Below are 24,729 nucleotides of genomic sequence, written 5' to 3'. Positions count from 1 at the left end.
AACAAGGTGCTTGGTGACAGCCAGCATGGCTTCACCAAGGGGAAATCCTGCCTGACCAATTTGGTGGCCTTCTATGATGGGGCTACAGAACTGATGGACAGGGGTAGAAGAGTTGATGTCATCTACCTGGACTTGTGTAAAGCGTTCGACACTGTCCCACACGACATCCTTGTCTCTAAATTGGAGAGACATCAATTTGATGGATGGACCACTCGGTGGATAAAGAACTGGCTGGATGGCCTTGTGCAAAGAGTTGTGGTCAATGGCTCAAAGTCCGGCTGGAGACCAGTAACGAGTGGTGTCCCTCAGGGATCAGTGTTGGGACCGGTCTTGTTTAACATCTTCGTCGTTGACATGGACAGTGGGATTGAGTGCGCCCTCAGCAAGTTTGCCGATGACACCAAGCTGTGTGCTTCAGTTGATATGCTGGAGGGAAGGAATGCCATCCAGAGGGACCTTGACACACTTGTGAGGTGGGCTGATGCCAACCTCATGAAGTTTAACCATGCCAAGTGCAAGGTCCTACACCTGGGTCAGAGCAATCCCAGGCACAGCTACAGGTTGGGCAGAGAAGAGATTCAAAGCAGCCCTGAGGAGAAGGACTTGGGGGTGCTGGTCGATGAGAAAATGAACATGAGCCGGCAGTGTGCGCTTGCAACCCAGAAAGCCAACCGTATTGTGGGCTGCATCAAAAGGCGTGTGACCAGCAGGTTGAAGGAGGTGATCCTGCCCCTCTACTCTGCTCTTGTGAGACCTCACTTGCAGTATTGTGTGCAGTTCTGGTGTCCTCAACATAAAAAGGACATGGACCTGTTGGAAAAAGTCAAGAGGAGGGCCATGAGGATGATCAGGGCACTGGAGCACCTCCTGTATGAAGACAGGCTGAGGAAGTTGGAGCTGTTGAGCCTGGAGAAGAGAAGGCTGCGTGGAGACCTCATAGGAGCCTTCCAGTATCTGAAGGGGGGCTATAGGGATGCTGGGAAGGGACTCTTCATTAGGGACTGTAGTGATAGGACAAGGGGTAATGGGTTAAAACTTAAACAGGGGAAGTTTAGGTTGGATATAAGGAAGAAGTTCTTTCCTGTTAGGGTGGTGAGGCACTGGAATAGGTTGCCCAGGGAGGCTGTGAATGCTCCATCCCTGGCAGTGTTCAAGGCCAGGTTGGAAAAGGCCTTGGGTGATATGATTTAGCGTAAGGTGTCCCTGCCCACGGCAGTGGGGTTGGAACTAGATGATCTTAAGGTCCTTTCCAACCCTAACTATTCTATGATTCTATGATTTACACTCTTCTACACTTAGGTATATAAAATATATGGCAACCAACCCTCCAGACAGATCTATTGGATTGAATAAGTCAGCTTGGAAGGTCCAGAATTTAGGAGTTCCACTTCTAGGTTTATCCAATAGAAAAAAAGCATGAAACTTCAGCATGTGTTCTGAGTGGCTGCATTAGGTACCTACAGTTAAGTGGCATAAATATTTCTCCCACGACATTTCTCTTTTTTATGCTTCATTGTTGTAAAAAGTTTTGTTATTAATTTTGTAGATAATCTTAGATTTTTTTTTTAAATAATCCATTAGCATAGTAACAACTTCCCACACAGTACGACTGTGACTGTCGAGGAGAGCAGAGATGTGGTCTCCTGGTGGTGATCAAGACACACAAAAACAGGGGAAGTGAGGAAGCTCAAGTTAGCCTTATGTTGTACCACCTTGAACCATTTTATATAATTTGGATTTCTTAAAATTGCGTTTAGAAAAACAAAACTGCAGAATTTGAGCAGCAGTTTTCACAGTTTAGAATTTTGAGAGCATTTTGTTCTTCATGCCTAAAACCATTTACCTTTAATTACAGGCTCACTCTTGTAAAAGTTGAGGGTGATTATTCAGCAGTTTAATTGTAGACAAGCTTCAAAAAGACTACTTAAAAGAATAACAGTACAACAAAAATCAAACTCACCCTGACATTTGCCATCCATCCCAAGCATGGGATGAAAATCAATTGGCTTGGATGGACTGTGCAAAACATGATTTATCTGGATTTGTTATGAACTACTTTTGGCAACTTTGATAAGTTCACAATTAAAGGTGTTAGTGCCTATTCATATTCTTGCACTGCCCACATGATTCACAGTTTTAAAGATTAAACAAGCCTTAAACATCTTAAGGCTTTACCAGGGAAAATAATTATCATGACCAAACTGAAATTTATTCTAATGATTTATGTATGGCTTATGTATCAGTTCATTCCTACTTAAATCTTAAAAATAATACATGTAGAAAACAGTGACGTATCTTCCACTTTGCTGGTTACTCTATCATTTGCATTCCCAGTGCTCTATTATTTATTATTTAAAGATCAAACTGATTTCTGATACCTTTGAGCAATCAAAAGACAGAAGAAGACAAAATTCTGCTCCTGGAAATCCCTGTGACAGCCTGCCGCTGGGTAAATGTACTAATGAGTAAGTGTAGCAAATTCAGAGGAACAATTGCATTTAAATAATTAAATAATAATTTAAGGAAAAGGAGGAGGAAAGCTCACAGAAATTTAGTTTGGGAAGATGACAAAAAATATCCACTTTATATGCCATGTTGTGGATAGTAATGCAACTCCATCTTCAAATAATGTGCTCATTAGTGAAAGCTCTCAACAGAAACAGTCACACATGTAGTTTTACACATGTAATTCAGAGTTTTCAGGCAAGAATTTCAGGTTTGCATTATTTTATGATCTCTGATTTTTTTCTGGACACGTTATGGTAGTTAAATGTAATGCATTTTACACAGTCATAGTCTTCTGTATAGAATTAGCTATGTTTCTAATATTTTTTTCATCTTATTTAATTAGAACCACTGTTTACATTATTTCCATATTTTATGAAACTTATTCAATTACAAATTGAGACATTTTCAAAAACACTCAAATATAAGGACTTAATTTGTTTAGATTCATATTCAGAGATGTTTTCAATAGCTATTTAAAATCATTACAACCGTTACTATCGCTGCATTACTAGCTAATTGGATTGAACTGATCCTTTGCAAATTGAGACAGCAATTTTTTTTTTCACAGCAGATATTAGCTATGAGCAGAAATGATTTGGTACCATCTTAGAATCTGATATTCTGACATGTTTTTAAACAACACATTTTAGATATTCACAGTTGCTTGTGGATGCTCCAGTGACTCACCAGCACTGAAGCAGAATGATGAGTGTCATGACAGTGCAAGCACATGGTGTGTTCGCTTCTCTGTACCTGAACAAGTGTAGCAGGAGGCCAGGAGACCTCCTTGGATGGATAAGGAGCTGCTGAGGAAAATTCAAATGAAAAAAGAAGCTTATAAAAGGTGGAAGCAAGGACAGGAGGCCTGGGAAGAGTACAGGGATGTTGTCTAGGAAGCTAAGGACCAGGTTAGGAAAGCTAAGGCCCAGTTAGAATTAAACTTGGCTATGGGTATTAAGGATAACAGGAAGGGATTCTATAGGTACGTAGCGAATAAAAAACAGACTACAGAGAACGCAGGCCCCCTCTGGAAGCTATAGGGAGAACTGGCTACACAGGATTTGGAGAAGGCTGAGGTTCTGAATGGCTTCTTTGCCTCAGTCTTCACTGGCAAAAGCTCTGACCACACCACCCAAATCTTGGAAGGCAGATGCAGGGACTGTGAAAATGAAAACCTTAGGCTCACTGTCGGAGAGATCTGGTTCGAGACCATCTTAAAAACCTGAACATGTACAAGTCCATGGGTCTAACCATGCCAAGGGCAAGTTCCTATATCTGAGTCATAGCAATCCCAGGCAAAGCTACAGGTTAGGCAGAGAAGAGATTCAGAGCAGCCCTGAGGAGAAAGACTTGGGGGTGTTGGTTGATGAGAAAATGAACATGAGGCAGCAGTGTGCGCTCACAGCCCAGAAAGCCAACCGTATTGTGGGCTGCATCAAAAAGAGCATGACCAGCAGGTCGAAGGAGGTGATCCTGCCCCTCTACTCCGCTCTTGTGAGACCTCACTTGCAGTATTGTATGCAGTTCTGGTGCCCTCAACATAAAAAGGACATGGACCTGTTGGAACAAGTCCAGAGGAGGGGCATGAGGATGATCAGGGGATTGGAGCACCTCCTGTATGAAGACAGGCTGAGAAAGTTGCGGCTGTTGAGCCTGGAGAAGAGAAGGTTGCGTGGAGACCTCATAGCAGCCTTCCAGTACCTGAAGGGAGCCTATGAGTATGCTGGGGAGGGACTGTAGTGATAGGACAAGGGGTAATGGGTTAAAACTTCAACAGGGGAAGTTTAGATTGGATATAAGGAAGAAATTCTTTACTGTAAGGGTGGTGAGGCACTGGAATGGGCCGCCCAAGGAATTTGTGAATGCTCCATCCGTAGTTGTGTTCAAGGCTGGGTTGGACAGAGCCTTGGGTGACATGTTTTAGTGTGAGGTGTTGCTGCCCATGGTAGGGGGGGTTGGAACTAGACGATCTTAACGTCCTTTCCAGCACTAAGTGTTCTATGATTCTATGATTCTATGAATAGAACCAGACAGATAGTTTACAGAGATATTACAAACACTAAAGAGATTACACCTCTATTGCTTTCTGCCTCCTTGATCTCTCTTGCAAGTATTTTCCTTTACGGTCCACTAATGCTTTTAATACATGTCTTTCAAAATATGTAGAGGAAATGGGTATGAATTAAAACAGAGGAGGTTCCATCTGAACATCAAGAAACACATTTTCCCTCTGAGGGTGACTGAACCTTGGCAAGACAGGTTGTAGGGTCTCCATCATTGGCCCTGGGCAACCAGCTATGGGTGACCCTGCTTGAGCAGGGGGCTTTGGACAAAATGGCATCCAGGGGTCCCTTCTAAACTCAGCCATTTTGTGATTCTCTATAATAACTGTAGTCATCTCAAAACAAAGACAAGAGCATGAATAAAAAGATGATAAGGAAAACCAAAGCACCTGAAATCCTACAGATTACAGCGGTTACATGGAATATGTTCAAGCAAGATTGTGATCTCTTGCTTTGAAAATAAAGCCATTTCATAATCTTCAAAAATAAGGTATGGGTTTTTTTTAATACTAACAGCTGTAAACCATTAAACAATGTACCATATTTAGGTGAGGAAAACCAAACCAGTTCTCAACACTATTTTATTAAGATTCATAAATTGAACTTTTTTCTGTAGGAATTATTTCCATACATGAAATTAAAAAGAAGGATAACACATTTTAAAATTTTAAGCATTGGATTCAAATAGGCAATTTCAGAGAGGTTAGGTCCTAATACACAAGTACATTGTACGGGGATAACAGATCCAACACTGAGAAGACCAGAAAATTATTGTACTGAATGTAGAGGAAATAAAAATTATGTCACGCGGTTGTTTTGAATAAAAATATAACAAATATAAATTTTGTAGAAAAAAAAAGAGAAGCATTTAAAAATTAAATGAATGAACGCTCACAGTTCTGAATAGAAGTTGGATAATTTTATGAAAAGTGAAATGCACAAGTGTAGAAGCAAACTAGTCTAAGAAATTTTCTTCCTCAAATAAAATTGCCATGTATTCAGGAATCAGCACAAAAAGGTTTTAGGTACTTGTAAAGAAATTAATCAGAAGTCTTTGTAGAGGTAGGATGCAACAATAATGAAGACTTACAGTAATCTTGCAAATCAAAGTGATTTCTTTGTAAATTGGAAAATAAACTGTGGAACACAGAAAGAGTCACAGCTCAGCAGCATTGTGCTGAGGCACATGCCATTTACACGGGTATTCCACCTTCCTAAGGCATTTCCAAACTTCCATCACATGCCAATGCTCATACTGATCACGAAGAACTCTTTCTCTCTATAAGATCATGCAGAAGTCTTCATGCCAGCCTTTGGGGACAGTGTTCACTAACTACGGCGTAGAAGTTATGACATTATTATTAGCATTGCTAATTATGCCTCTAAATAGTAGTAAGATACTGATGCATTGCTACCTGGTATTAGTCATACGCTTTTCTTTACTTTCCTATTATCTTAAAAAATGCCGTCTTGTCTCATGGACTGTTAGGTTTTTATTGAGATATTATCAGCAGTATGTGAAACTTGAGCAGTCAAAACTGCTTCCTAAGCATCAGCTACAAGAGGCTTAGCTCTTTTGATTAAAACCTGTATACTCAAATAGATGGCTGTAATGTAAGAACTACTGAACCTTTACCTCAGAACTCAAAGGCTGACAGCTGTGCGACATAAATCACACTTTCTTTCCTTCTAATCATTCTGACATTTTTTTCAATGGAATTACTGTCTTAGGATGGGTAGGAATGTTTCTTTATTTACCTGACATATCAAAATTAACCAAGAAAATTTGTATTTCTCAAACTTTGAAAAATGCTAGGCTTTTCCGTAAACAGTCGGGGAGGAGGGGTTAGGGTTTTTTCCTTTTTTTTTTTTATTTAAAACCATATGCATATAACTGTTAGGTCCTCTAAAGTAGGGTTTTGGTGATGGAAGAGGTCCAAATTTTATAAGTGGTCAAAAATTAGTATTTCCTACTTTTTAAATGTTTTATTGTCTTAACTCTCTAGGAAAACTAAGGAAAGTGTAGAAACAACATTTTGTAAAAGAAAAATGCTGAAAGAAGACAGCTTAACTAAATTGAACAGTTCTTTCATTGCACTGAAAATCCTTCTAGTTTCTATGTTTGGTTGTTGTATTTTTTTGTATTGTTCATGTAGTAAAATACTGTCATGGTTTAAACCCAGTCAGGCAATTTTCACTCACTTCCCCCCCACTTCTTTCCCTCCCCCTGCTCCCGGAGGGACGGAGAGGAGAATCGAAAAGAATGCAACTCCCACGGGTTGAGATAAGAACAGTTTAGTAACTAAGGTATAACACAAATCACTACTGCTACCACCAATGATAATAATGATAAAGGAAATAACAAGGGAAGAGAATACAACACCTCACCACCAGCTGACTGATAACTCACCCCCCAGGCCCGACCAAGCACCGACCCATACCTCCTCCAACCCTGCAGTCTCCCAGCCCTTTCGGCTAACTCCCAGTTATATCCTGGGCATGATGTGCTGTGGTATGGAATACCTCTTTGGTCAGTTTGGGTCAGGTGTCCTGTCTCTGCTTCCTCCTGGCTTCCCCTCCTCCCTGGCAGAGCATGAGGCTCACAAAGTCCTTGGCCAAACCAAAACATCCTTGTTATCAGCTCTGTTCCCAGGCCGAAAGTCAAAACACTGCACTGCACCAGCTACTAAGAAGGAGAAACATGAGAGCTACGGCTGAACCCAGGACAAATACATTTCACAATGCAAAGTGAGTTTTGAGAGAAAAATGTTATAACTATGGAAAGTTAATCTTTAATATTTTTTAAAGGAAGTTGAAAGGACTAGGACCATCTCCTGATATGGCATTCATTGAATGGTTGAGTGTATCAAAGCCCATAGACATCCATCTTGAATTTTAGTTATATCTTTACTTCTGTATAGAATAAAAATGACCCCTTACTCTTTATCTGCCTTTTTTCTACTACTTTGGTATTTGAAGAGCTTAATTAGAAGAGTTTCATTCTTAATATTGCGTATTTTGATCTTCATTTTTCCTCTTGTTTTATTTTCCATCAATACTTTCTCTTTTCCTTTCCCAAATACCTGTTCCTCTCTTGCGTGTTTCACCTATAGTGACTTGCAAAATTTCCTACAAGAAAGCAGTGTCAGATCAGACATACAAATATTTTTATGCTTATGTATAATATATATGCTTATAGCATATGTAGACAGGAAGGTAAAATATGGCACTTAAAAGCCAACACTTCAATATCTTTCATCTCCCGTTTTATAGATGAGTTATTTTAAAGAATTTTTTTGTATCTTATAAGATACTTGAACATTAGAAGTTTATTTCTTTGCTTATGCAGTACTTACTGTGTTTTGCATTCCATTTAAGCTTCAGGGCAGTAAGTTACGCTATTGATATTATGCCAAACCAGATATATCAGCAACTTTTGCAGTACTCATCTTGTTCCATTGCAGACTTCATCTATGGAATTTGAGTTACTACTAAGTCTGGAAGTACAAAATAAGAACAAAATCTACCCTCTGTATCTTTCTTAAAAAACCCAGCAACTAATCCTTCATTGTTTAATAATGTTAATTTCCCTGAAGCCTTAAATTAATATTTAGAAGTCTTCTGTGTCTGATTTTCATTAAATAAATTATAATTTATTGCTGACAGTATTTTAAGTAAGGAGAAGATTTTGATTCATTTTTTTGTTTTGGTTTTATAACAATTCACCATTACAAATGGAAAGGACTAAGTCTTATTTTGCTTCATATTCTACAAGCAATCTATACTAAACTTTAATTGCTTTCTAACATAATGTGCAATAATCTATACCAAATTATTATAAGGATCTTTCTATTTTTCTCTGATAGTTTCATCAGTGAAATATAATTTCTAACCAAGATTTATTTTCTTTTTCATATACCACTAGGGAAAACACATTTTTGCTACCTGGTCCTTCAAATATTTATGAAAAAATCCTGACACTAATCACAAGAAGAAATAAACAGCTGGAAAAAAATATTTGCAAAAAACTCTAGTGAAAGTATTCATATTAGAGGAAGTTGCAGATCTTAAACTACAATGCTACTTTTCTTTATCCCTGAAAAGATGGGGAGGGGAGTATGTAAAAGGCTAATAAATGGGAAAATCTGGAAAAGAGATTATTTTGGCCGGTAAGACCCGGGGGGGACCACCAAACCCAAGATTTCCTTTTTCCTATTTTCAGTGCTTGCTCAGTATATAAAATATGAGTGGGTTTGGGAATTATTTTTTTTTTAATTTCTTCCTCCTGCTCAGTTGTCTCCATGCACAGCTTAGTACAAGTACTTGCTTTTCCAGCTGGTATTGTAAACATCACCATCCTGCAGATGCTAAAAAATGAGCAGCCTGCTCTTTCCACTTTTAAAACTCAGAGTAGCAGAAGCAGATTGGCATTGTTTTTTGACATGCACAGCGTACATTACTGCAAGATGTCATATTGCCCCAAAAGGGTACTCAGAATGTCAAGAATCTTGGACCAGACACAACAAGATCATAAATATGCTACAAGAGAACACACTAGAATATTTGTATAAGATTATTATTAGGTATCAGATGAATACTGTTTCATCACATGCTTTCTGTGGAATAGGATTTGATGGTTACCTACTTGTGATAACATGAATTATATCTTTATTTGAATGCCACTGCATTGCAAATAAGATTTCAAAACTAAGTAGTGCTTATACTTTTATGTAGGTTAGATTAAAAAAAAAAAAAAAAACAGACAACTTATTAAGGAATAGATTGCAAATGCAAAGTTTTCCATGATCACAAGAATAACTTGCTTACAACTCACACTGTTAGTGTGGATATTCACTTTGGTCTGGGAGCATTAAAAACTCCAAATCTAAAAACTCCTATCTTAAAAACTCCAAATCTGAATTAATTTGATATGGAAAAATAATAGTTTATATTTATAACCATTTGAGGAAAAAAAATGTTACCTTATAATTATCTTTTAAGTGACATGTTTACAGTGTATTAATTTAAAAACACAGGCTTAAAAAAAAAATCTCATTTTGTTTTGATCCAAATCATTTTTCCCAAAAAAACTAGTAGAACAAAATGTAATGAAAAGTTTTGTTTTACTTAGGCCGCAACCTTACTAATTCCCCTTGGAACTATTTGCAATAACATACAGAGTGCAAGTCATGATTCTTATTTTAATAGTTCCTTTCATATGGACAGCTTCTATTCTAACAATTCTTCACTCAGGAAAACTCAGAAAAAGAAAAGAGAACCTGCTGTGAGCCAAGGCTACAATATTTTGATCACACAGCTGGTCCCCAACTACTGTGGCCCATAAATGCAACCCTGGAAAAAAAAAAAAAAAAAGGATAAAATGAAAAAATTTAGCACACATAAATTATTAATTTACCTTCTGCAGGTGGAACTTTTCTATCTCTTTATGCTTTCAGATGTCACCACTGATAATCCTAATTTATTGGGCCCCTATCTATACATGAAATAACCAAACCAACCCTGAACAAGTTAGGTATGGTTTTACTAGGAGATTCTTAACAATACAGTTTGTAAACAGCACTGTCATGAACTGACATCCAAGCAAGCTCTTGGTACTAGCAGATGTTGGTAGAAGCAAATCTGTACGGCAGGAATCTCGCACAACTTACTTTTCCCATACTTCTGCAGTTCTTGCTCTCTCACTTCATGTGTTCAGAGGTTGACAGTAAGGATGTTGGTAATGACCAATGTTGGTAATCCATTAGTGTTGGATGGTGACTTTTATCTGGTCTTCCTACTGTAGCTTTTTGCACTACCATTTACATCATATCTTTCTTGTTCCATACCCTGCGTAGAAACCTCTACTCCAGGAACCATGGTATTGCAGATTCTACACTTTCTGCAAGGTCTCAGCGTGGCCCTAAACCAGAATTCAATACATTTCTCCATGCCTCAGATATCCCCTAAATTGTGCAGGAACTGAGTGGTTCATACTAGGACTAATCAGAAAAAAGAATCGAATTGCAATATTGTATCTGTGTCATACAAGTTCCTTTATTGACCTGCAGCACCAGCTTTCTAATTTTGCTCATTTCATAGCCTGAGCTAAATATCATGTGAGCTGTATACAACCTTCAGCTTTATATATAGTCCATTTCTTTACGAAAGAATCCAGTCTCTAGAATAATCTTACTCTACAGGTCCTTTTTTAACCTTGTTTTCCTGTTTATTGGTCCATTGATTTTTTCCTCCAGCCACACACTTCCCTGCTTCCCTGCTTACCCCTACAGGAACTTCCTTGATGTCTGACCTTGGCCTTGCTCTAGCTGCCCATCCTCATTTCAGCAAAAATAATTCATAACCATGGTAATTGTGCAGCTTCTGGAGGACATGGACTTCACAAAGCCACAGATCAGCATGTAACCACAGGGTTCTGCAAGCCTTTAGGGGTTGCTTAAGCTTGGGAGAACAGGATGTACCTGTCTTGCCACTGTGCATGAGGATCAAAGGCTTACCTTAGTGTTGCGCATACCTGCCCAGTTATATACTTTCTAAGCACCTGTCTCACTGTCTTCAGAGGATGGAGCCTTTAAAGAAGTTACTTACTTTCCTATAGTTCTGACAAAGACCTTTGAGACTTTGATCGAATGGGAGCTGTACTCAGAATGCTAGGCAATTGAAAACTTAAAAAAAAAAAAAAAAGAAAGAAAAAAAATCATGTATCTGATTTGAAATAATTGTGCCTATCAAAGAAAGGCAAGCATATGCTTCTAACAGTAACACAGAGCAAATACAGGATGGACTACTGCCATCTCTTGACTATCTATATTTTAAAGTATTTAAAAAATATCTTAAGAATTGTTCATGTTAAGAAAATTACTGTTAAACATAAAAAAAAATCCTTTCAAAATATTTTTATGATGATATCAAAATGGGAAATGAATAGTGTCTTAGCAAATTGACAGATGTGCAACATGGTGAGACAGAGCACCAGCAGTGCTACTAAGGTGGCTGCAGCATTTCAGTGAATATTGCTGCCGAAACAACCACATCTGAACTTTTACTCATACAAAACTGGAAATTTACAAAACTATAAAATTTTATTTCATAAAAAAAATCTTCTTTTTTGATAGATTCCATTCTCAAGGTACTTTGAAACCATTTTCAGAACATCTGTTAGTGATTAAAAGACTTAGGAACCTAAAAGTCTAGTTTTACAGACACAAATGTACCCACAAAACATACAACTGTGCGTGCAAAATGGGCATTGAGCAGCTCATTCTCTGATTAAGTCACGATTAAACCCAGTATTCAAGTTGAACACACAACCAAATGCCTGACAAGTGTAAGTTAGATACAAACTATTAAAAAGCAAGCTGAGGATTCTCAATTTTTCATGTACTTCATAGGTCATCAGGGAATAGAAATCTGCAGTATTTTCCATATAACCATTTTACAGAGAAAGAAGAATAGCAATTAAGTCACAAAATGCTGTATCAATATATTCGTTGCACCTACAAAGGTACCAGAGAGCTGTACCAGAGATAGATACATTTAAAATAATTTTATAATTAGCAATATTGCCTCTACAAGGCCGGTACCCAAATATTGATTCTAGTATTGCTTAGGATATAATCTTTTGTCCTGTATCAATATATTTCATAAAAAAAAAAAAAGAAAGAACACTGCATGAAACTGCTTCTAACATTTTGTCACTTCAGGGGAAAAAACAACCTGAAAAGTATTCCGATTTCTAGCAACTAAAGATTTAAGCATTTTGGATGTGTAAGAAGCAATGTTTAAGGAAAAGCTAAATACTTTTCCTAAAGCTGATGAAAATAATGAATTCAGTGACATCTTCATTGCTACGTTTTTAGGCAAAAATCTGAAAAAAAATAAAAAAAAAAGTAAACCAGACATTTCAGGTGGGATTTCTATAATGAAGATAACTTTTTTCTTAAATGAACATAATTTTTTCAATCATTTATACATACTTGTGTCACAATTCATAGTTATAGGTCCAGAATTACAAGGGACCTAAGTAAATAACTTAAGTGTAGTCAGACATTGCTTATTGTACCCTTTTCTATAAAAACTTGAATCATCTTCCACCAAGTTTCTCTTGTGAACAGGTAAGTGCTGTTCTAAAACTAAACAGTCATTGGTTTATGGTAACATGTAAGAACATTATCCCTTAAAATAGTTATATGCCATGTGGTAAAAAATTTTGGTTACTATCAGGAGCTGGAAGAACTTAGAATAGAACAAGACATATATGTCACTCTGTAGGTGTGTCTGTGTAGTTAAAAAAAATTTTAAGTCCAGAGGGAGGTGTGTGAACTCCTCATAATCAAACAGTACTAGAAGCTTCTCAGACTTTCAACTCCCTTGCATGCTGTGTGCATCCACAATGACGTCAAGTGCACAAATTACTGTGAGTATATCACTCATTATGCCTTGGCTTGCAAGCCACAGTGATAAATTGATAAGCTAATGGAACACAACCTTTTCAAAGTTACTTTATGAGGTTGAGGGGGAAGAAGAGAAAATTAAAAAATGAGAGAGCAAGCAAGAAAGCAAGACAGAGAAAAGTAAAAATCTCTTCCAAGTGGCCAGCTTTGAAGAGAAGCAACAGCAGCCTCCAGATGAGTGTTATCTCTGAGGCATCCTTCCCTATCCAGCAGGTAATTTCCTCTGTAAACTTTTTCCTTAGTAGCTATACATTTTTCACCAGGACCCACTCAAACTGCCCACTGGATCTACCTGTCCATGATGATATTTTTGGAGCATGACTGACCAGATGCAGTCGCACACTGACTGATAAGCTTTGTGCATGTCTATTATAGGGTAATATTTGTTAGATAGATAGGCTATGGAGCTGTAAATTAAAAACTGTGATAGGAAGGGTGAAGACATGTTTAATATTGAGTTATAGACTGAAAGTTGCAAGGTAAAGTAATGGAGACAGAGGAAGAACAGAACAACTTAAATAGCAAAGGCAATCCCTTTCTACAGAAAACCCAGCATACCTGTGGTTCTGACTCTATGACTCCAAGACAACAGGGAGACGAGCACTTGAGATAGGAGGCTAAAGGCACTGCCTCAGCAGCATTGTGGTATGTGGTCAACAGATTGTACAGTTGCTTGTGAAAAGAAGGCTACAGGATCGCAAGAAGAGTTTTACAGGATGACATCTTACATTGCAGGGCTGTAATTGGTTTTACTTGTCAAGATTTTGGTAGTTGAGAGGCCTCAGGGGTGGCCTCTCTCCAAAGAAACCAGAAGATTCACCTGTGCTGTACAGAGCCAGTTCCAGCTTTGGTCACAACTGTGTGCATCAGCATTGTTGATAGTGCCTTTTGTCATGAAATGAGTGGTTAGGGTTGCTCAAAGAATGACCATCAAAGTATTAGAAAGAGCAGTTTTAATATGACTTATAAAGGCACAATTTAAGAAAATTCAATAGCAAGGTTCACTCTATTACTTAGTACATGGACAAAATACGGAAAGGAAAATACAGTTAAAATTGAACTAAAAATGATTATACAGAGACCAAAAGCACAAGGTGTAAAGGAGACCTTTCCATTGGGTCATGAGGTTCAGAATAGACCCCCTTGCTTTCTGAACTACAGAAGGAGCCTAGGTAGAGCTAGATCTAGTCTTTGTCTCAGACTTGGTCAATGGCATGTATGTAAAGGGTTATGCCTCTGTCATAATATATTAAAGAAGGGGCAAAAAGCTGCTCAACAGAGAATTGAGGAAATTTGAGAGAAAGAGCTTTGCAACAGCAAGGTCACTGAAAAAGGAAGGGGAAGAAGTGCTGCAGGAGATAGAGCAGAGATTACCCTGCAGCCTGTGTGTATTGGTGGGTACCGGGTGGCCAGCCAGGATTATCATACTGTCCTGGGTTTAGCAGTAGCAGTCAATTTTTCTCCTTCTTGGTAGCTGGTGCAGCATTGTGTTTTGACTTTCAGCCTGGGAACAATGCTGATAACACTGATGTTTATAGTTATTGCTATGTAATGTTTACCCTGACCAAGGACTTTGTGAGTCTCATGCTCTGTCAGGGAGGAGGGGAAGCCAGGAGGAAACAGAGACAGGACACCTGACCCAAGCTAGCCAAAGAGGTGTTCCATACCACAGCACATCATGCCCAGGGGGGTAACTGGGAGTTACCCGGAAGGACACAGGGTCTTTTGGGTCGGAACAGTTTTTTGGTGAGTGGTATCGTATTCTCTTCCATTGTTATTTTCTCTTATCATTATTATCATTGGTGGTAGCAGTAGTGATTTGTGTTATACCTTAGTTACTGGACTGTTCTTATCTTAACCCATGGGAGTTACATTCTTTCTATTCTCCTCCCCATCCCTCCAGGAATGGGAAGGTGGCGGGGGGGGGGGGGAAAAAAGAAAGAGGGAGGAAAAAGGTGGGGAGTGAGTGAATGAGCTGTCTGGCTAGGTTTAAACCATGACAGTTATTTTTGGTGCCCAACATGGGGCCCAGTGGACTACTTTAGACAAAAGCATCCAGTCTCTGAGGGAATCAGCCACCGTAGAGATGATCTATCACATCAAGCCGAATAACAGGGATATACCCATAGATCCAGATGAAGTCAAATGTATATGACCCATGTGGCGAAAACTTACACGGAATACACCGCCATCATATGCCCATTCATTGGCAACAGTAACCTGGAATGACATAGTACCACTAACAGTGGATGAAATGGTTCATAAACTCCTAGAGCTTGAAGACGTCACCCTTTCCATCATCTCAGCTGTGGAAAAACTGTCCCAGGACCTCGAACAATTGAGGGACGATCTATCTGATTTATCCAGCTCCTCACGTGCACCAACACACATCTCAGCTATTAACAAAAGGCGTCCTATTGTTCGAGAGAGGAGATACAGGAGGTATATGCCACTGGCCACCCTGTGGTTTTTACTGTGGGATCATGGAGAAGATATGACAAAGTAGGATGGAAAACCTACTTCAGCTTTGGAGGAATGGATGAGTGAATTGAAGAGAGGAGCAAGGGCCAAGTCTGATCATCCCATGAGAGCTATGGCTTCAGTCTCTGGTGAGAAGCTTCCCAGATGGAGTGGAAGAGCTGATTTTACTCCAGCTTCTGTGATAACAAAGAATAATTCCTTTCAACATGACTTAAGTGTCCAACATTGCGATGACTATTAGAGGGGCCCTGCCTCCAGCCAGGTGGAGGTAGGGGACAATCGGATTTACTGGACTGTGTGGATCAGATGGCCTGGCACATCAGTCCCACAGAAGTACAAGGCTCTAGTAGATACCGGTGCACAGTGTACCCTGATGCCATCAAGCTGTCAAGGGGTGGAATCCATCTATATTTCTGGAGTGACAGGAGGATCCCAAGAGTTGACTGTACTGGAGGCTGAAATCAGCCTGACTGGGAGGGAATGGCAAAAGCACCCTATTGCGACTGGTCCAGAGGCTCCATGCATCCTCAGCATAGACTACCTCAAGAGAGGGTACTTCAAAGACCCAAAAGGGTACCGGTGGGCTTTTGGTATTGCTGCTTTGGAGACTGAGGAAATTGAGCAGCTGTCCATCTTGCCTGGTCTCTCAGAGGATCCTTCTGTTGTGGGGGTGCTGAAAGTCAAATAACAACAAGTGCCAATTGTGACCACAACAGTGCACCGGTGGCAATATTGCACTTACAGAGACTCCCTGATTCCCATCCATCAGCTGATCCATATACTGGAGAGTCAGAGGGTGATCAGCAGGACCCGCTCGCCCTTTAATAGCCCCATATGGCCAGTGTGAAAGTCTAAGGGAGAGTAGAGACTAACAGTAGACTATCGTGGCCTGAATGAAGTCACACCACCATTGAGTGCTGCCGTACCGGACATGCTAGAACTTCAGTATGAACTAGAGTCAAAGGCAGCCAAGTGGTATGCCTCAATGCCAAATTGGTTTTCTCAATTCCCTGGCAGAAGTCAAATGCAGTAGGGGAACCAGCTGTCTGACTGGGTTTAAACCATGACACTCACCACAAAGGATGAAACACAAAGCCACTCTGAAACATAGAATCATAAAATAATTTATTTTGGAAAAGACCCTTAAGATCATTGAGCCCAACCATTAACCTAACACTGCCAAGTTCACCACAAACTATGCCCCTAAACACATCTACACATACTTAAAATACCTCCAGGGGTGATACCAACTACCCTGGCAGCTTGTTCCAGTGTTCAATAACCTTTTGGGGAAGAATTTTTTCCTAATACCCAATCTAAACCTCCTCTGGGACAACTTGAGGTCATTTCCTCTTGTTCTATTACTTGCTACTTGAAAGAAGACATTGACACCATAGTCCAGTTTCCCCCTTCGTCCCTTTCACAGCATGTTCATGTATGTGAGCTTATCATATAACACAGCAAAGTTAGGATTGTAAGAACAATGGTGTCTTCTTGACTTGACTGCCCACATAGAATCATAGAATAGTTAGGGTTGGAAAGGACCTTAAGATCATCTAGTTCCAATACCCCTGCCATGGGCAGAGGACACCTTACGCTAAATCATATCACCCAAGGCCTCGTCCAACCCGGTCTTGAACACCAACAGGGATAGAGTATTCACAACCTCCCTGGGCAACCTATCCCAGTGCCTCACTACGCTAAGAGGAAAGCCTCACAACCCTTATAATAAAGAGTTTCTTCCTTATATCCAATCTAAACTTCCCCTATTGAAGTTTTAACCCATTACCCCTTGTCCTATCACTACAGTCCCTAATGAAAAGTCCCTCCCCAGCATCCTTATAGGCCCCCTTCAGATACTGGAAGGCTGCTATGAGGTCTCCACGCAGCCTTCTCTTCTCCAGGCTGAACAGCCCCAACTTTCTCAGCCTGTCTTCATACAGCAGGTGCTCCAGTCCCCTGATCATCCTCATGGCTCATCCTCACACTCAATCCCACTGTCCATGTCAGCAACAAAGATGTTAAACAAGACCGGTCCCAACACCGATCCCTGAGGGACACCACTCATTACTGGTCTCCAGCCGGACATTGAGCCATTGACCACAACTCTTTGCACGAGGCCATCTAGCCAGTTCTTTATCCACCGAGTGGTCCATCCATCAAATTGATGTCTCTCCAATTTAGAGACAAGGATGTCGTGTGGGACAGTGTTGAACGCTTTACACAAGTCCAGGTAGATGACATCAACTGCTCCACCCCTGTCTATCAGTTCTGTAGCCCCATCATAGAAGGCCAAGCCCCATCATAGAAGGCATTGTGAAGTGCAGACGTGCTTACAGGGAATTATTACTTTCTGCTTATTCACTCTGGGTTATTCTGCTTCTGACCCAATTGTTCGTATAAAAATGACCGTGGGAAACAAAATTATTTTTTTGTTTTCTTGCCCATTTAATAACAAAGGAATCATTTCCCCTGTCCGTTTTACATATAATTGGTAAATTTCTTTAAATAAAATAACACAAATTCCCGCATTTAGAGAGTATTTTTGAGTTATCATTACTCCTATTTTACAGACAGTAAGACTGAGGCTTAAAGACCTTTAGAAATGTAATTCAAGTTATCTAATTGAAGATCAAAGAGTAAAATCAAGATTAACAGAGTCCCCATTCAGCACTCATGTCATTTTAAGAAACATTAAATTGAGAGATAATTTTATAGAAATCTAATAGGATCAAGAAAAAAAAAAAAGAAAAAAAAGGAGAAAGAAGAACAACAACAACAAGGGGAAATAGAAATTTTCTAAATCCTTTTACATATGTATTATTATATGAAAGACATTTTGAAACAGCTGTATAGTCCCTAAAGTCATGCTAGGCAGACCACAGAACAAGCAGACAAAGTTTTTAATGTTATATGTAAAAAAAAAGTAGTCCTTGAAATATCAGTGGGTGAATCTAACTACAACCTCTGGGTATTAAACTGCTAGTAGTATGCAATTGTACAACATGCTTTATGCTCCTCAGTGAAATGCTCGTAATTACCCATGTCCTCCTTTTTATTTTTTTTCTTTGCCCTTCCTGAACCTGACACAGAAAGTTATTCTATTTCTGCATCACAGGTTTTCAAAGAAAATTCCAGGAAAAAAAAAAAAACAAACCCTCCAACTCCATGTTATACAGACAGCATTTTTTCCTCCAAAATTCAAGGAGGATAGCATATTAAGGAGAGAGGGTCTCCTTACAATTCTTTAGACAGTTTTATTTTTGAATATATATGTATAATGCGTCTTTTTCCTGCAAGATCATGATCTCCCTTGCACTGTGTGTATTTGATGAATCTCTCATTTTTAACTTGCTACACTGTGTCACCTGAAATTTCTGGTCATCACGATTTGCTTCTCACTTTAGTCAATACCATTTTGTTGCCATTATCAGCTTCCTATTTTTTAATTTTCATTTATGTAATGGTGTTACTTGAAAGTGAAGATGTGTATTTTTTTTCAGGCTGCCCTGAGGTGCCTCACTTCCAGATGAAGTTGATGTTTTTACTTTCTGCACTTGCTGGCTGCATTTAGCTCCTTTCATCATTTTCTGTTTCTTGTGTCTGAGCAAGCAACAATGTGATGAACTTAGAGACAGTCACTAAATGAAGCACAGCAAAAGAGATTCCCCAAAGAAGGAATTGCTAGAGAGCCAGTCAAGCACTAATGACAGAATTGAAGGACAATTAAATAAAAGATAAAACATAAAATACCTTTCTCCCCCAGACACATTTGAATGCAGCTTTATAGCGTTTTCCTTTTCTGGTTTGCATTACATGTACTGCCAATTCTAAACCAGCCAACTGCCAATTCAGAAGAGATTTCATGCCGATTTAGTGCTGTACAGTTTATAAAGCACTACAGCAGCTGCAGAAACTATAAATTTCTGCTTTTCACAAGTTTGTGGATACAGTCGTGCATAGAGCAGTAGCCTTGCTTATGAGACATGACAGCACTAGTGAGAGCTCTTGATTTCATTAGCTAAAGCGCTGCAGTGATCCTGTCAAACCTCAGATAGTCTTAGTGCTATTGGTGTTTATGATGAATGAAGCTAAATTTCCAAGGAAGTTCTGCCGCCTACCAGCTGAAAATGCATGACCATGGCATCACAAGTCACTGAATTAATTCAAAGCATGAGAGTGATAGCACTAAAAGCAGATGAACACTTAGCTGTAAGATTTTTTAGGGACCATTCTCTACCTAGAAAGTTTGGTACCAGATCATCCTTAAGGTCCCTTCCAACCTGGTGTTCTATGATTGCTATTAATCTTGATGGATATTAAAGAACAGTTTGGGATTTTTGCTGCTTTGTGGAGTATTACAAAAATATATTTAAAAAAATTATCTTTAATAGGTATGCTAGCAGCTGAATGAACAGCATCTTCTACCTGTTTTCACCAAAAGGTAACTCTTTCTAAAGTACTTCCTATAAAAAAAAAAAACAAACTATTGGCTAATGTTAGTATAGAATTCTTCATTAATCACTTCCTTTACATTTGAGATACATGTGTAAACAAATGCAGGACTGTGCCCTGAAGTTAGCCTCCTATAGCATTTTGTACACCCTCAACACATACAACTGTTCGCGGTATATGTCAGAACAGGTTGTTGAACATCATCCTTTAAAAATACAAATTAGTCTAGCAAATACATGCCTACTGTTTATGTACAGGGTAGTGAATCAAGTTCTTAATTTGTTTATGGATTTTATTAGCTACAGTAAAATATTTAACTCTTCAATAAGAATAAAATGATTCAAAATAAATGCCTTTGCATTATTTTAATACTTTCACTTGTTTGAATCATTTGGGACATAGTATAACTGAATCAACACACAGACCTTGTAAATTACCAGCAAATAACCATCTTATCAACAGCTTCTATAAGAACTTATGCTCATGAACTAACAAAGCTATGAGTCACATGTTCACGAACAACGCTGCCACTAAATGAGAAAGTGTATGGTCAGGAGTTCTGGAGTAGCATTCAAAAATTTAATTTAACTGCTAAAAGTATATTCCAGTGGCTAGAATACTGTGGTCCTGCTGTGCATAGTCCAGACTACAATACTAGCAAGGGAAAATTCAGAGCGTGAGTAAGAAGGGGAACAGCTGACAGCAGGCGCCACCCAGAGACCCTGAAACGTAAAGTCTACTCTCTCTCTCAGGAGAGGGTCTACTTTGTGCATAGACCTTCTGACAGGATGTCCTGGGTTTGACTGGGGTAGAGTTAGTCTTCATAGAAGCTACTATGAGGCTAGGTTTTGGGTTTGTGCTGGAAACAGTGCTGATAACAGAGGGATGCTTTTGTTACTGCTGAGCAGTGCTTATACACAATCAAGGCCTTTACTGCTTCTCACCCCACCCCACCAGTGATTTGTCTGGGGGTTCACAAGGATTTGGGAAGGGATACAGCTGGGACAGCTGACTCCAACTGAGCAAAGGCATATCTCACAGTATACGACATTATGCTCGACATATAAAGCTGTGGCAAGAAGGACAGGGAGGACGTTCAGACTGGTGGTGTTTGTTTTCCCAAGTAACCATTGCATACTTCAAGCCCTGCTTTCCTGGGAATGGCTGAATAACTGCCTGCCAATGGGAAGTGGTGAATGAATTCCTCATTTTGTTTTGCTTTGCTTGTACACTCAGCTTTTGCTTTACCTATTACCTTTACCTTTATCTCAACCCACAAGTTTTCTCACTTTTGTCCTTCTAATTCTCTCCACTTTGAGGGGTGGGCAGGAGTGAGCAAGCAGCTGTATGGTGCTTGGTTATCAACTGGGTTTATATCACTACTCAGGAGTTGGTGATTTAAAAAAATTGAAAAGCAAAAGCAAAAAAAAAAACCCAAAAAACACTCCCCCCCCCCCCCCCAAAAAAAAAAAAAAAAAAAAAAAAAAACCAAAAAAAGAAAAAAAAAAGGGGGGGGGGGGGGGGTGGAAAAACAACACAGAAAACAACCAACAAAAACCAATCAAATTCATCTGGTTGGTATCACTCTCTGAGAAGTGGAATAAACCCCATACTGTTTAAATAAGAAGTGTCCCCACTCATGCTCTACCACCGTTTGCCCTCAGACAGCCTGCACTGCTAGTTCCCACCTGTCTTCTGAGGCACACCACGTGATGGGCATCTAATGGGCCAAAGAGACAGTCATCTAGCCTTTAATTAAACAAACAAACAAAAAAAAAAAAATCACTGGCTTTACTACCATTTGTTTTGTAACAAAATCTGCAGGATTTACAGCTACATCTTCAACAGGATTTACTATTTCCCAATAAATATAGTAAGAAATGGTCTGTGTTTTAATAAATCATCTGTGTTTATTCAACCTTCTGCTGTTTTGACTAGTGCAGTCCTCTTTAATAATCATCTCTGAAGACAATATCAGGGGTTAATAGCTATAAACCGAAGACAAGAGACCTACCCATAATGGAAGCAATAAAAAAAGGATTGTACTGAACAGAAATTGCTGCTTTTTTTCCCCTGTTTAATCTACCAAAAATTAGGCCCTGCATTTCATATTTCTTTTGCCATTAACATAAATCAACTTGAGCTTAATGGGGAGGAGTCAAGATTCCTATTATTAAAATAGATCTAAATGAATAGCATATAGGCAGTGGTAATAATGTGCGAGTTTTTCAGATGCATTTAATGACAGCATAACATCCCTCTGGGCATAAATTATTGGGAACACATCTTTTAAAGCACATTGAGATTCAAAGAATGCATGCAGATGCCTATTGCTTAAGACTAAAATTTAATCACCTCCTGCTTGTGACCATTTGGCAGCTTCAGGAAAGTTTTCTCCAGAACTAGCTCTCTAAAGCCAAACTAATAAAGTGCTAATTAAAGAAAGTACATGGAAGACATGAACACTAGGAGCCTGGAGTAATTGGCTACAAAAAAGACAGAGCTGAAACACGTCATTTTCTCTGCTGCTCCTGATTAGGCTCTAATTCAAATACCAATATTTCACTGCACGTAAAGGTACTTTGGGAAAGATCTCGGGCTTTCTCCACAGAGAAGAGGGTCTACAACAAACAGTGATAAAAATGCTTAAGAAAAAAAAAAAAAATCTATATTTAATCGTATGCTACCATCAGTATAACATTTGTGGCAGTCTGGGGAGTGCACAGAAAGCTTATTTCTTTTCATTCCACAGTGGTGAGTCAGATCAGAAAGAACTGAAGGAAAACCACCATTATTAAAAAAATAAAAAGAAACAAAAAAAAAAAAAAAGGGAAGAAAAAGAAAAAAAGAAGCTGGCTCTGGGACAGAAATCATCTCCCAAGCCTGTCACAACCAAGCAGTAATTAATCTGAGGAGCCTTTCATCTGCCTTGCAGGCAAGCTGGAAAAAACACCTGCTGGTGCTTTCCTGAAGAAGTGGGCAACAAGTGAAAGTCGCTTCCTAGATCTTATTTGAAATGGTTTTTATTGTTGATTTCCTCTTCAGTATCATAAAATTAACTTTGATTGAGTGAGCTGATGTACGATTTCATTCTTGTTGCTGTTGCTGCTGTAGCTCAGTATAATTTCCTGCTTTTCCTGAGAACAAATCCATTTTCTCATCTACTTATATTGTCACTATTTAATAGCCAGAGAAGATATTTTTGAACTATATTCCATATGTGAAACAGGACTTTAAGCAACTGGGCAGCTACTCACATTATGATTCACTAGAGCTGACAATTTAAAGGAAAATATTTATATATCATTATACTACATTCATAGATTTACACACTATCAAGCTACTTACTCACGTATGTGACCACTCACTTAGGTGTATGAAATTAGCAAGATAACGGCCCCATGTTCAACAAAGCACTTACTTAACCATATAAATAATCATATATCTGCTCAACAAGCCTAAGTAAATACATGTATAATTTGAAGAGTATTGCCATGCTACACAAGAGATAACAAAAATAAGATAGTTCTTAATTTTCTGAGTTAGGAAGCATTGTTGGTTTTGAGGTTTTTAATTAAATTATTTTAAATAAATAATTCTGTAAATGGGAATATATCACAGGAAAACAAGAACTGCAGACTTGTAAAATAAAGTGAATTATATTTTGTTATCCTAAGTAGAATTTTTACTTTTCTATTTTGATAGTAAATACTTTTAGATCAAATAATACTCTATTCCTTTTTTTTTTTTTAATTCTTTTTAATTTGGAATCCTGAATCCAAACTGCATCTCAGAAAATATGCAAAAATTCAGTCTGTCAATGCAACATAATAAGTCATTATTTGGAACAATCAAGAAAATGTTAAAAAAGAGGGCTTTGGAATGCTTCTAACAAGGCATTTTAAGGATTTTATTTTAATATTTTTTATGGTTACTTTAGAGTAGTTCAAGTCTGATTTAAAAAACAAGTATTTCTCAGGTATTGACATCTTAATTATATTCCTTTCTTCTGACAGAAAAAAAAAAAGTTCAAACTATTAAATTATATGGAAAGACTCTGTAAAAATATGTATTGAAAATTGGTGAGTAGTGATTGTTCCCCCCTAAATTTTCTCAAAATTTAAGGTCTGAGTGCATTACTTATATTCATGTTTGTATTTAGATAAAGGCAGGTTCCTTGGAAGACATTTACCATACCAAAAAATAAAAGGAGTCAAAACCACATCATCTGAACTTTACAAAATATCAGCTTTGACTGAACTCTAATGTTTGTCATGACTCATCTAATGGACTTGACTGAAAATTAATTCAGTCTTAAGGAAAACAAACAAACAAAACCATCAATTTCACTCTTCACAAAACTGTGCACAATTCCTAACTTTTGCATGAGATCGGAGATTTGATTCATTATGGTGGCATCCCATGTTAAGTATTCACTGAAACTTTCAGTAGATATAAATCATAGAATTATAGAATAGTTAGGATTGGAAAGGACCTCAGGATCACCTAGTTCCAATCTCCCTGCCATAGGCAGGGCCACCACACACTAAACCATGTCACCCAAGAATTGGTCTCTATTTAGGTTTTATCAAGCTGGATCTAATCCTCTCTTTTTGTATTGCCTAATCTAATCTGTATTTTGTAAAAAAATATGTAAACATTAATTGGTATTGCATATCCAAAATGCATGATTTAAACTAGTATACCAAGGAGCTTCTCACAATCTTATTCTCTAAGAACATAATACTTAA

The 24,729-nt window shown here is 38.5% G+C and overlaps 1 long non-coding RNA gene across 1 annotated transcript in view; it reads right to left on the bottom strand.

The window, feature by feature from the left end:
* The window catches only part of LOC134171169 (uncharacterized), a 149,463-nt gene that overhangs the window by 37,994 nt on the left and 86,740 nt on the right, over positions 1-24,729 (bottom strand). Inside the window, exon 2 of the long non-coding RNA XR_009967529.1 lies at positions 7,928-8,068. This is a non-coding gene — a long non-coding RNA (uncharacterized LOC134171169). The remainder of the gene's footprint in view (positions 1-7,927; positions 8,069-24,729) is intronic.

This window comes from Pezoporus occidentalis, unplaced genomic scaffold (genome assembly GCF_034315485.1).
Source record: "Pezoporus occidentalis ecotype Australia unplaced genomic scaffold, CSIRO_AGI_Poc_V1 ctg4, whole genome shotgun sequence".
Taxonomy (NCBI): Eukaryota; Metazoa; Chordata; class Aves; order Psittaciformes; family Psittacidae; genus Pezoporus; species Pezoporus occidentalis.
Note: the sequence above shows the minus strand (reverse complement) of the source record. Positions and strands in the feature narration are given on the sequence as shown.